This window comes from Equus caballus, chromosome 5, assembly GCF_041296265.1.
Source record: "Equus caballus isolate H_3958 breed thoroughbred chromosome 5, TB-T2T, whole genome shotgun sequence".
NCBI lineage: Eukaryota > Metazoa > Chordata > Mammalia > Perissodactyla > Equidae > Equus > Equus caballus.
In genome coordinates, this window is record NC_091688.1 from 1,238,076 (window position 1) to 1,251,544 (window position 13,469).

Sequence of the window (13,469 nt, forward strand, 5' to 3'; positions counted from 1 at the left end):
CCAAAGGTGCAAAGGAAGCAGAAGCCATTCTGGGTGAGGGGAGGGGGGGCAGAGCAGCAGCCCCCGGAAGCCTTCATAGTCCTTTAGCAAAGAGGTGCTCGAGGCATCCGCTCACGGGCCTGGGGCACGTCAGCATGTGCAGGCAGTGAGAGGGATATGTCACGCTGGACCACTGCCCTGACACAGCCCATCTGCACAGGCATTCTCCCTGTTAACCTGGCCATTAGGAGGTCAACACATAACATGCGAGGAATACGTTGATAAGGAAGCTGTGTTCTGGGTTGACCTGCCAGTATCTGGACTGCTCTGACGTGCCAAGTTTTCAAAGACTGGCAGCCACCATGGACCCTCCATTCTGCTTGTGTGTACACTTGGGGATTATAGTCATGCGCCTCATAATGACGTTTCAGTCAATGACAGACCACGTATGTGACGGTGGTCCCATAAGATTAGTACGATAGAGCCTAGGGTGTAGTAGGCTATGCCATCTAGGTTTGTGTAAGCACACTCTGATGTTCGCACAGTGATGGAAGTGCCTAATGACACATTTCTCAGGACGTACCCCTGTCATTAAGTGATGCATGACTAGATTCACCTGGTGGCTTCTCTCCAGCAAACACTCCTTGCCCATTCTGGTTTCTCCTCACTGTCTACTGTACCCTGGGAAATGCAGCCAGTGTTCCCCAAGTCAGACCTAATTAGGCCAGCCAATCGGCAGCATTCAAGTCAGCATTGCACATGCCAAGCATGAGAGGAAATGCTGTTTGGATTATCCCTCGAGCTGCATGTTGCGTCTGTTTGCATTTCCTTGGATTATCCATTCTCGGCTTCCCACCTTCCATCCCCTCCCTAATGGAGAGGCAGGACCAGTCCTCCTCAGGCTGGTATTCATCTTCCCAGTCTGACCCTCTTGTAGGCTATTAAGCTGCTGTTGCAAGATCGAGGAGGCGAGAAAAATGAAAACAGTGCACAGAGGGCAGCAGAGGGCAAATGGGGCTCTTTTAGAGCTGGACCCACTGACAGGTCAGGCCAAGGAGAAGTGGCCTCAAGCTCTGAAAAGTGGAGAGCTTCCCAGGAGGCAGGGCCAAGCAGGCAGACCTCCTTGCTGGGCTGTTCATGGGAGGAGGCCAGGTTGGGGGTGGGGTGGGGGGGCGCGGTGTCTGCAGAAGACTGGGCTGCTTTGGAGCCGGGCAAAGGTTACTGAGGTCATTGCTGCCCCTGGCTCAACTTAAGAATTAGCAATTCTCCCCACCCCGTGCCTGTTCCTCTCCTCACAAGGCGCTGCAGGAAGAAACTACGGAAGCCAGCAGACCAGCCTATTAGAGCCCCGGGATTCCAGCTCGTGCCTCCCTGCCCAGGCCTTTTACTCCTTGCTCACTGCTGCCAGCACACTCCGCAGAGCCGTCTCTAGATCTGCCGCTCACTGTGCTCGCTTCTGCGCCCTGACCTCTGGACAGACGACCTTGCCGACCTCGGGGGACCGAAGGGATGGGCAGGCGAGACTTCCGTTGCCCTCCCTCACTGTGCTCCGCCCCACACCTCTGCCAGCTACCCCTTCTCTCTGCCTTCCCTCTGACTTAAGGACAGAGGTTTCCTCCTTTTACAATCAACCTCATCATCCCTTCCCACCTCCTCAGGAAACTCAGTCCTTTACTTACCACTCTCCACTTTTGAAAACAACAACAATGCCCCCTTTGTCTGTTACTCCCTCTAAACACAGACCCTTCTTGCTTATACGCCCCTGAGTTGCATTTCAATCCCACAGCTCTTCTGGATCCAGCAGCATTTTCTCAGCATTCAGCCTGGAGGAGCTTGACAGAATCATCCAGCGTGGCTGAAAACCCTTCCTTCTTGGAAGGCTCTCCCTGTGGTCTGCGGGTCCCTGTGCTCACCCTCCCTCTGGGATCAGCTTCTCCTGCAGGCTCATCCCCACCCCCTAGGCAGCCTCTCCTTACGCCCTCATGCAGTCTCTTGGCACACTGCCAGCTCTATCCCAGTGACCATCTCGTGCTGTCATATTTTCTTCCCGTTCAATTCCCCTGAATGACAAACTTCCACTTGAGTCCTTAGGACACTGTCCTAAATCAGAGCATCACACCCTCTCCCCCAGTACTGGCCCTAAGGAGCTCATTCTCCCAACAGTCCATCTGTCTCCTTAACTATCGCTCCATCCCTTTAGAGAGGACTCTTCAACTTTTCCTTTGAGGTGCCCTGACAGCAGAGTGACATGCATTCCTGGGAGCATAATCCCAATCACCTGCCAAAGGTCAAAATTAACTTTGACGTCTTGTTTTTTTTTTTCCAAAGATTTTATTTTTTTCCTTTTTCTCCCTAAAGCCCCCCGGTACACAGTTGTATATTCTTCGTTGTGGGTCCTTCTAGTTGTGGCATGTGGGGCGCTGCCTCAGCGTGGTTTGATGAGCAGTGCCATGTCCGCGCCCAGGATTCGAACCAACGAAACACTGGGCCGCCTGCAGCGGAGCACGCAAACTTAACCACTCAGCCACAGGGCCAGCCCCTTGACATCTTATTTTGAACCTTTTTGTGAGCTTCATACTAGATCCCTATTTGCTTTCTTCTAACGTTTCCTTCCGAGTCTCTGAGTCCATGTGGTCCCATTGCTGGGTTCCTAGGCCTAGTCTTCAACATCCAGCGTGAGTCTCACCTCCTCCAGGACGCCCTCTCCAATTAGTGTGGTCTCTTTTTTCCACCAACTACCACTAGCTTTAGGGCCTGTAACATTGAGTTTGGCCTTTGATTATCTGTAGTTGCTTAAGGTGCGCCAACACCATTAGTAGCTCCTCGGGGACAGGGCCCCGTCTCACCCTTTCATCCGACCCTGTGACGAGGTGTTACCTTACCAAGGTAAGGCCTTGATTGGACTAAAACCACAGGTTCCCTGTGAGGCCACGGGGCACATTTCCAAACACTCTCTGTGGAAGTCCCACCCTGGAGACTCCACTTAACTCCAATGCGTCCCTATAGGCTGGGGTCAGCTCACTCCTGCCTCACCTCCCAAGCAGAGGGATCGAAGAGGCATTCAAGCAAGCCCGTCTCCTGGGCACTGTGCCCAGGACGGAGACTAGTCCGACCTGTGGTCCCTTTCCAATCACTTAATCACATTTGGCTCTCCACACCTGAGGGTGAGGACGTCCACCAGATCCACAAATTCTCCTTAATTAACTCTCCTGAGGCTCCTGCCGAGTGGCGGTAACTCGGCTTCTCTTCCACAAGCAAAACACCTGAGCGGACTCTGCAGCTTCGGGTGGGACTTTCAGGACCCAACCCACCGTTTCTGCAGGCTTCACCAGCACAGTGTGACCCAGGAGCAGTCGGGAGGTAGTGGCGACAAGAAGCAGGAGCTGGAAGGATTTCTCTGCATTGTGTTAAAATGAGCAGCCTGCAAATCAGATGCAAACACCATGCAAACAGGCATATATGGATTTGGAACCAATAGCTTTTTGGGCAATAAAATGCCAGCCCTGTATGTGATCATATTTACTGCCCAAATTTTCCTTTTCTGAGAATTCCAAGCAAAGCTGAAAGTAGATACTGAGAGGGACACACTCCTCTCCCGTGGATATCCAGGCACAGGGGTAAGTTAGATGTTGCTGCTACCTACGTACACAAAGATGCTACTGGACCCGCGTCTTCACTGGCATATTTATTGGGCCCTGACTTGGTGAAACACCGTGCGGGTGCTAAGAGCACAAAGTACCCTCACTCAGTTGAGCTCGGTACAATAAACAGCCACGAGGTGCCTATTACTAAATGTTTATTAAGTACCACTTACGAGCTGTGTCCGCTTCCTCACGCGTAAAATGGGGTAGTGGGTGCAGACCCCATCACAGGGCTCCACTCAGCAACAAGGAGCAGACTATGGACACAGGCGACAACTGGGCGAACCTTGAGGGGATCACGCTGATGAAAACAAGCCAACAGCAAAAGATTATAGCCTGTCTGATTCCATTTATATAACATTTGTGAAATAACATAACCACAGACGGAGGACAGGCGAGTGGCTGCCAGGGGTCAGGGATGGGGCTTGGGGCCATAAAGGTTAGCACAAGGGGGCCTTGTGATGGCACAGTTAAGCGTCTTGTGGTGGTGGTGGTTACACAAAGCTACACACGCGCGGGCACACACACACATGAACGTCTGTGTAACTGGTGAAACCTGGAGAAGCTCTCTGAGTTATAGCAATGTCAGTTTCCTGGTTTTGATATTGCACTGTTGTTACGTAAGATGTTAATATCAGGGGAGGCTGGATGAAGGACACTCAAGACTTTCCTGTACAGTTCTTTGCACTTCCAATGAATCTAAACTTACTTTAAAATAAAAAAGTTAAAAACAGTGGGGTATAGAACCCATAGCAAAAGGTTATTTTTAGGGTCCGCTGAGTTACTATAAAGCAGCTGGCACACAGCGAGTCTTCATCACATGTTACTGTTGCTACTACTACATGCCAGGTACTGGGAGCACCAACGGGAATAAGGCGCAGTCTGTCCTCAAGGAGAGGCCTACCCAGCAGAAAAGGAAGACAGCAGAGAGATTTTAAATAGACTATGCTGAGTGTACTCTGGGCTTGGAGGAAGGTTTCCTGGATGAATGAAGTCACTTCCCCAATAGTTTTGAACACCTGCTCTGTGCCAGGCAGCAGTGCTACAACAGTGAACTAAACAGACAGGGTCTCCACCCTCCTGGGTCACAGCCTAGTGGCAGAGACAGACGTTTATCTAATAAGTACCAATTATATAATTAGATCTCGTGATGCATGTGATGAAGGAAGCACATGGTCATTCAGAGAGGGTTTCACAGGGCCTGGTAAAATTCTGGAGGGACCCTGGGGAAGCTCTTGGAAAGAAGAGCTATTTGACCTGAGATCTGAAAGATAACTAGGATTTCGGGAGGAGAAGTTTGGGGTGGGAAGGGTGATTAGGGCCGGGGAACAGCATGTGTGAAGGCCGTAGGACAGAGAGGAGCTCAGCAGTCAAAGAACTGAAAGAAGCCAATGTGCAGAGTACCTGAGGGCAGGGCAGGCACCGGGAATCCCTGGAGAGCTCTGAGAGTCTGGGAGATTGTGACCAGATCAGATCTGTGTCCTTAAAAGGCCGTTCCAGGAGCTATTCAGAGACTGGACTGGAGATCCAAGGGCAGATTTAGGCACACCAATTAGAAGGTCATCCCAGTGGTCCAGGCGAGAGGTGAGGGCAGCCTCAAGAGGAGGCTGTGAGGATGAGGAGGAGTGAATGGATGCAGGTGCTGTTTCCGAGATCAGACAGCATCTAGTGATGGACTGGATGTAAGGGGGTAACGGGAAGAGTCAACAATGACTCCCAGTTTATGGCTCCCAGAATACAGAACTGGTTTGAGGTGGTGCCATTCACAGAAACAGGCAATGCTGGAGGGGGACCAGGCAGGGAGTGGAGAAGGCAGTGGGAGACTCAGGAGGAGAATCACGACTCTGTCTTTACATCTGCCAAGTCTGAGGTTTCTTGGGACATCAACTTAGTCAACTAGGCAGGTGGCTATAAGGATATGGAACTCAGAAGAAAAGGCGCAGGGTACAGACGTACATTTGGGTGTCACCTGCATGTGGGTGATAACAGAAGCCTCTCATAAGATGGCCTGGGGACAAGTACCCAGTGGGAAAAGAATACCCTGAACCAGACATGAGGGACGCCAACATTTAAAGAAAGGGAAAGGAGGGATGAGTCAGCAAAGAAGACTTACAAATAACCAGAAAAGCCAGGAATATGAGGTCAGAGAAGCCAAGGGAAAAGCAAGTGGCAGAAAGGAGTGAAAAATGCTGCTGAGAAATAAAAAATGTTCCCTGTGCTTAGCGACACAGAGAGCTGTTCCCGGAGAGCGACGGGGAGGAAGGCAGACTGAAGTGGGGCAGAGGAAGAAGTGGGAGGTGCAGAAATGAAGAGCGCTAGCGTAGCCAACTCTTTCAAGAAATCTGGAGAGCAAGGAGAAGAGACAGGGTGGTGGCAGGAAGTGGAGCTGGGCTTGAGGACGGTTTTTGTTTTTGTTGTTTCTGAAGATGGATAAACTTGAGCATGGTGGAAGGGTGCTCCTGAGGAGGCCAGAGGCCGGGATCTAGAACCCAGGCAGGGAGGAGCGGGGCTGCAATGGAAGTGTCGCCTCCTCTGCGGAGACCGGAGGGAAGGAGGGGAGCACTGGCGCAGACGCAGGCGTGTCTCAGGGTTGCTGGACAGGCTTAGGGAGTCCTGCCTGACGACCTGTAGTTCTCTGTGAAGTCGGAGGGAGGTCCTCAGCTGAGAGTGAGGGCATGGGTGGACTTGTGGGGAGGAAGGTGTGAAATGGTCGCTGTGGAGAGTCAGGGCAGAGATAGCCAGAGGAGTGTGGTAGGAACACCAGGCACTTTTGAAGAATAAGTTGGGTTGGTGATGGCGAATTTTTAGAGGTACCAATCTGCATCATTTAGTGTCTTTTTCTAGCAGTTGAGTTGTCTGGACGCAGGCATAGAGACACAGAGAGAGCGATTAATCCAGACCTGGGACTTCACCAGACTGGGGCAATAAAAAGACAGAGGGTCAAGAGAGCTTAGGATATTGGCAGGGGAGTTCTTAAAATGATGGAACATGGAAGCTACCTGGACTCCGAGAAGGCAAGGCAGAAGAAGGTAATGGATGGTTGGCAAGAAAGTGGAGCTGCCAGTGGACCAAAGGTCCCAATGAGATCAAAGATGGCTGTGTGGGAGTCACTGGACAAGCAAGCTGGGAGACCAGGAGGTGCTGACCAGAAAGCAGGGTGCTCTGTTAAGTGATTTTCAGGTGATGGCAAGATCTAGGGTGTGACCTTGGAAGGGAGTGGCTGAGGTGGGGAAACCACTGCAGACGAGTTGCCCATCTAGTCACTGAGCTCACCCAGGACAACGGGCGGACTTGGAAAGGTGAAGACGTCTACGCACAGATGCCAAAGGCTTCACAGAAGCAGGAGGTGGCTGCTGAGGAAAGGGGGAGGGGCAGACGCAGCCTCATTTTCTGAGATTTAAGGAATAATGCTCTCTTAGAGAAAGTACACTCCCGGGCACTTGAAGTACGTTCTCCACAGAAAAAGGGCAGGAGAGAAAGCGGAAGGAGTCTTGAGAAGAGATAACAGATACAGCACAGGGTTAGAAGTTAGGAGGTTTATATCTAGTCCTGATGACACTCACAGGACCTTGGGCGAGTCCTTTTCCCTCCCTGGACCTCAGACTCTCATCAGTAAAGGTAGGCTGGGGGAGCTGGCTACGCCGGAGCTCCCAACGGCTCTTGGAGGCCACAAATGGTTAAAGGTGTGCAAGACCTCGACCTTCAGCCCCGGGCCCAGGGACTCCGACTGACCAGCGGGCAGACTGTGTACGTGTGCTACAATGTGAACGAGAAGGTGGGGAAGCGTGGGCCAGACACTCCCCAGGGCCCCAGCTGTCTCTGACGTTCTCTTTGCGCATCTCTGGCGCTCTGTCTTGGAGGAGGCTGCAGGGAGGCTGCTAGAAGAACAGACAGGCTCCTGCTGCAGGCAGAAGTCCATCTGCCGGCAGAGACGGAAGCCAAGGCTCCCAGCTCCCCCTTGCTCCCCTCCCCTCCTCCCAGCACCAGCTGAGGGAGCCGTGATCTGCTCACATGCCCAGGTGAGTCCAGGTGCATCTGCTCCTCTTGTCTGGTGGCTGGGTGGTCACTGGTGGCCCCCTCAAGCCTCAGCAGCAGCTTACGAAAGTGGAGGAGCAGGCACCCACCGGCTCCCACATCCACTTTCCAGTTCTAAAAACAGACTCGCCCCTTTTGAGGAGTCAGGCATGTCTCAGTGCACATGACCCACACAGAGCAGAGCCTTCACAAGGCAGATCTGTCTCGTGGGGCCAGCCGCTTCTCAGCAATCTGCGGAAGATCCACTTACATGGGTGACCCTGGGCCACCCTCTCTCTGCTCCCAGTCCTCCTTGGCCTCCTTCTCTCTCCCTCTCCTGTCAGATGCTGTATGCTGAGAGACGCACAGCCCACCTGATTTCGCCCTAATCATAAAGGAGACCTAGCCCCTGGCCCTAACAGCCTGGACCTGTGTACTTTGTGCACAATAGATCCTCAATAAATGCTTACCGAATAAATGAAGACTACTTTCAAATATTTAAAAAAGGAAACTCTACCACTCCCATCAGAGCTTTTTAAGTTACTGATCACATTGCTCCTATTTGAGCAGATAAAAGATGACTTTTAAAATTCTTTCATATTTATTAGTGCCTACTATGTGCCAAGCATTTCAGGAGTGTGAGCTGGTTTCATTTTCACAACTCTGTGAGATGCGTATGTCAACCCCATTTCATGGACAAGCACACTGAGGCTCAAAGAGAGACTAAGAGACATGTCCAAGGTCACAGAGCTGATAAGCAATGGCCACTGGATTCTAACCCAGATGGGTCCGACTCTAAGATGGTGCTCACCAAGCTGCCCCTCAGGACTGGATAAACAGAGAATGGACCTGAGAGAGACAGAGGAAGGCGAGGTAGAGAGGTGTGGGGGAAGACTGAAGCAACCGGGCCAGGGCCTTCCCACTGCCTTGCCCTGGGGAAGGAGTTCTGAGCTCGGGAAACTTTGCCGAAGAGCAGCGGAGACGGCCAGGCCCTCACTCATCCCTCCACGTTGGACTGCGTGGCTGGCTCACCCAGTACCTGTGCAAGCTGGCGTTTCACTCACGCTGCCCGGCTCGGTTCTCTGAGCGAGAGGCCAAGTGCTACAAGGAGCTGTCCTGGGGGTACACTACCCTGCTCCCTCCCCAAGAGGCAGCGGCTACTGGGCCCAGGAGGCACCCTTGTCCTCAGGGCCCAGGGAATAGGCAGGGGAGTGGCAGAAAACACGAGTGGTCTGACCTGCCATAGATGAGCATGCCCTCAGCACCCCATGCCTGCCCGCCTCTGCCTGACAGGTGAGCAGCTGTGCTCCACATCTGTCTGTCCATCTGTCTCCCTCTCAAGGGCCTGGAGAGGGCTGATGCTCCTCGGAGAGGGCAGGACCTGGACGTGAAGCAGCTCCCTTACTCTGGATATTAATCGGCAGGGAACAGGAAGGGTGGGGCAGGAAGAAAGCGTACCTCTATCTCCATCCAAAACTTGAACCCCCTCCCCACAGCCAAGCCCCTCTCCCTGCCCCGTCCCCCTCCCCAGCTCCTCTAGCTCTGCCTGCCAAGCTCTGCCAATTACCACACACACCAATAAGTCATTAGAAACCAGAACGGCAAATGTGGGGTTGCCATGGAGACTGACACCAGGAGCCGGCAGCCCTGGGGGCCGGCCTGTGGCTCAGGTGTGCTGTGGGGAGAGCTGGGAAGGCCAAAACACCTGGCAGAGGGGAGAAAACGTGCTATGAGGGTGCTGATCCCTGGGGGCACCGGGCTCTGCTCCTCCTCGCCCTCCCCTCCCCAGGGCCTGGTCCTGCCCACTTGCAGCTTGTTAGGTGTAATAAATGCTGCATAGGCTGCAGGCGGGCAGGTGTAGCCTAGGCCAGGGGGGCCGAGCCCCGTTCCTTCATAGATCTGTGTCTCTGCCAAGAGGAGGTGGCTGTGATAAAGCCCACCTGGGGACCAGCTCCGGGGCCCACATAGCCCTAAGCAACCTAAGCCGATAGCCTATATTTGGAGAAACTGAGGGGCCAGCCCCGTGGCAAAGTGGTTAAGTTTATGTGCTCTGCTTCAGTGGCCCAGGATTTGCGGGTTCAGATCCTAGACGAGGACCTACACACTGCTCATCAAGCCACCCATCCCACATACAAAATAGAGGAAGAATGGCACAGACGTTAGCCCAGGGCCAATCTTCCTCACCAAAAAAAAAAAAAAAAAAAAGGAGAAGAAACTGAGCCTAGTGAGGGGCCAAGGGCATGACCATACTCGACTGACACTCTCTCCATCTTCCTGAGCTTGGAACTCACTTTGCTTCTGCCCAGGTCTTTGCAGGTAAAAACACACACATACATTTGGTGTGAAAATGGATGAGTGGATGAGAGCGTGTACGTAAGCACCGAGACTGCTCACATGACAGGAGCAGGCCCCGATTGGACTCTCAGCTCTTCCACGAACTCAGTGTGACCTCTGACAAAGCCACTTCTCTCTGGGCCTGAGTTTCATCATCTGGAAAATAATCGTATTGTGTTTCAGACACAGTGTATTTCAAAGTGGGCTCTTCAGAGCCTCCGAGCTACGAAGCGATTCCTTCAGGGCCACGGGTCAGGAGGAGGCTGAGTCAGTGCTGTTCTGGTCCACCAACTCTGCTCCAACTACAGCAGCCTTGTATTAATTTCCTGTTGCTGCTGTGACATATTACCACAAATTTAGTGGCTTAAAACAACATAAATTTATTATCTCACAGTTCAGAAGATCAGAAGTCCAAAATGGGTCTCACTGAGCCATCAAGGTGTCAGCAGCTCCAGGGACAACCTGCCTCCTGCCTCTTCCAGCTTCCAGAGCTGCATGCGTCCCTTGGCCACGGTTCCTTCCACCTTCAGAGCCGCCAATGGCCAGCTGAACCTTCCACACATTGCGTCGCTCTGACACTGACTTCTGCCTCGCTCTTCCATATTGAAAGGGCCCACCCGGATGATGCAGGATAATCACTTATTTTAAGGTCAGCTGATCAGCAAACTTAGTTCCATCTGCAATTTTAACTCCATTCGCCAGGAACACAACACAGTCACAGGCTCTGGGACTAGCTGGTGGGCATCCTTGGGAGGCCATTATTCTGCCTGCCACACATATATAGCTTTGTTTTGAAAAACGGATTAACTGCTATAAATGTTTGAAAGCCACATGACCAGAGGACTCTCAGTCGCCATCAGTTTTAAAGTGCTATGACCTGGACTCCTCCATTTCTCCCTGGGGGATCCTTACAAGAAAACTCAGAGGAACTCTAGGGCCTGCCCATCAAGTGTGAATGCTGGCAGGATTAGGCTGTCCCGCTGGGGTGTGCAGAGATGGGTCTCTATGTGCACCAGAAAAGGGGTCTAGGGAGGAAAGAACGAGGGCTGTTTGGGGGAACCCACCTGTCTCAGCTCTTTCCTCCCCATTCCAGACGCACCCATATATTCAGACTAGCCTGCAGTCATCTGTTCTTGTTTTTATTTCCAGGTAAGGTCAGATGGGGCTGTCTGTGCATGCCCATGCATGCGTGTGAGTGATCTCTCCCATCAGACTGGATGGTCTCTGAGGCAGCGACCTTGTTTTCTTTTGCTTCCCATTACACCCCCCATCCCTTGGCACTGTACCTGGTGCAGAGGGTACACTGATTTAATAAAATTAAGATAGTATCCTCTCTTCCCACACCTTGACCATCAACACTGTTCTCTTCCTAGATCCATCCAGAGGAGTCCTCGGATCATTTGTAACAAACTGCAGAAACAATACCCAAGCTCAGAAAGTATAGGTCTCAGAATCTTCCTGCCAGCACACAATGATCCAGGCCCACAGTGATCAACTCCAGCATCCGCGGGAAAGACAGGCGCTGCCTTGCCCCTGGGGGATGGTGGCCTCTTATTCTCCCACACAGCATAACCTCCGTTCTCACCTCTGCAAGACACCCTCTGCTGAGCGCCTGGAACCCAGTGGGGCTGCTGAATAACAAAACCCTTATGAGAAAGGTGCCCTGGGTATTAATCACAGCCCCTGTGTTTTATGATTTTATGCAAATTACTCACTCTTTCTCAGTCTTATTTTTTTCCTCCGTATAAACCAGCCGCTCATTCCCGTTCCTACCTCTATTGTATGTCCCAGGGGATCCAGGAAAAGAAATGTGATCCAGCAGGGGAAAGGTATTCTTCGGAGGAGCAGCCCTGGGGAAACTCAGGAGAACAGGAACTAACATTTACTGAACTTGTCCTTTGTAGCAGGCACTTTACACAGATTAGCTCGTTGAGAACCAGGGCTCTGGAGTCAGAAAGATTTGGGGCTGAATTCTGGCTCTGCCACCTGCTGGCTGGCGTGGCCTCGGGCAAGTTACTTAATGTTTCCCAGCTTCCGTTCTCTTGACTGCCAAAAGGGGGAAAGAATACCTACTCCTCAGCTTTCCGAGGATGAGATGAGCCCAGTGCAGCACAGCCCTCAGCAGACCACAGGGCTCACCAAAGCCAGCTCCGATTATTAACAACCCAGGAAGCAGGTGTCATTCACCCAGACCTACAGACAGGGAGACGAGGCTCAGAGAGGTGAAGTAAGATGCCCAAGGGCATGTGGTTAGGGAAGGGACTCTACCCCAGTTCCACTGGATCATGAGCCCTGAGCACAGAAGCCCTAGGCTCAGGTCTGCGTCTCTGAGGTGCCGGGCTGCAGGGCCTTCGGGTAGAGGTGGTCGGGCCTCCTTTCTCAGGCCCAGAGGAGGGGAAGAAGACTGCTGAGCAGGACACTCTGTCCACGTGGCTCTTGGCTCCTGCTCTCTGGCTGGGGGCTGGGGCGGGAGGGTGAGGTCACTACCAGTGGATCCCACTCCACTGCAGGGCAGTCTCTCTCCACAGGTCAAAAGTCAGCCAACTGCCCAGACTCAGGCGGCCTCTCTCCAGGGGAAGGACAGACTCAGCGCCCGGGGGAAGAGGCTTCCTCCTTTTGGCGTGACTTTATTTCCTGTTCACTATATACGAAACTAACTGGAATGCTCGAGGAGTAACCTCCCAAACAGGAGCCCAGACAGTGAGAGGAAGGGAGAACAGACGCCAGCTGCAGACCAGGCGGGAAAGTGCAGCTCAAGGGATCTGCAGAGGCCTGGGCCCCAGACCTCAGCCGGCGAGGGCAGCTGGCGGCTGGGACCAGGTTAGGGGCACAGACCTGTGAAACCACTAGAGAGAGCTGGAAAGCAGACCCTCTCAGAGCAGGACAGCTTCAACGGACAGAGACCAGCGGCCCTGCACGGAGAGGGCAAGAACACTGGAGAAGGGGTTTTCGTCCTCTAAAAGGCTGCTCTCCTGTCCCCTGAGAGACTAAGAGGACACCAGAAACCTGGAAGGGGGAAGGGGCTGCTCCGGAGACAAAGCACCTGCCACCTCGCTGCACCCATGCGCTGCCACTGCGCCCGCCCCACCCTGCAGCCCCCTGCTCCCTTCCCGCCCCCAGAGCTGCAAGTCCTCTCCCAGGAATCCTCTCTCTGCAGACCCAAACCCGCCGTTTTCCAGGCCCAAACGGGCCGCGCCTTCTGAGGAAGCGTTCCCTATATACTCCCACACAGAGCTCACAGCTCTGATAACATTTATAGTCTAAATCACACAGTTTAGCACTTGGTTTTAAATACTGTCTGGTATTATTCCCTCGTTATTTCTTGTGACTGTAAGTTCTACCTCCCCAGCTGATCTGTGGGTCTCCTTGCCAGTACGGACTGTGCCCGAGGGCTCTTTATGTTCCCCACCACCCCACACCCCACACTGCCTAGGACGGTGCTCAAAAAGGAACATGGTATGACCACCTAGCCTGCCTAACCTGCAGTCTGCGCCCTGTCCT

At 52.9% G+C, this 13,469-nt stretch overlaps 1 protein-coding gene across 4 annotated transcripts in view; it reads right to left on the reverse strand.

Moving 5' to 3' along the window:
- LRRN2 (leucine rich repeat neuronal 2) overlaps nt 1-13,469 on the reverse strand; it is a 77,690-nt gene that overhangs the window by 59,009 nt on the left and 5,212 nt on the right. The window lies entirely within an intron of this gene.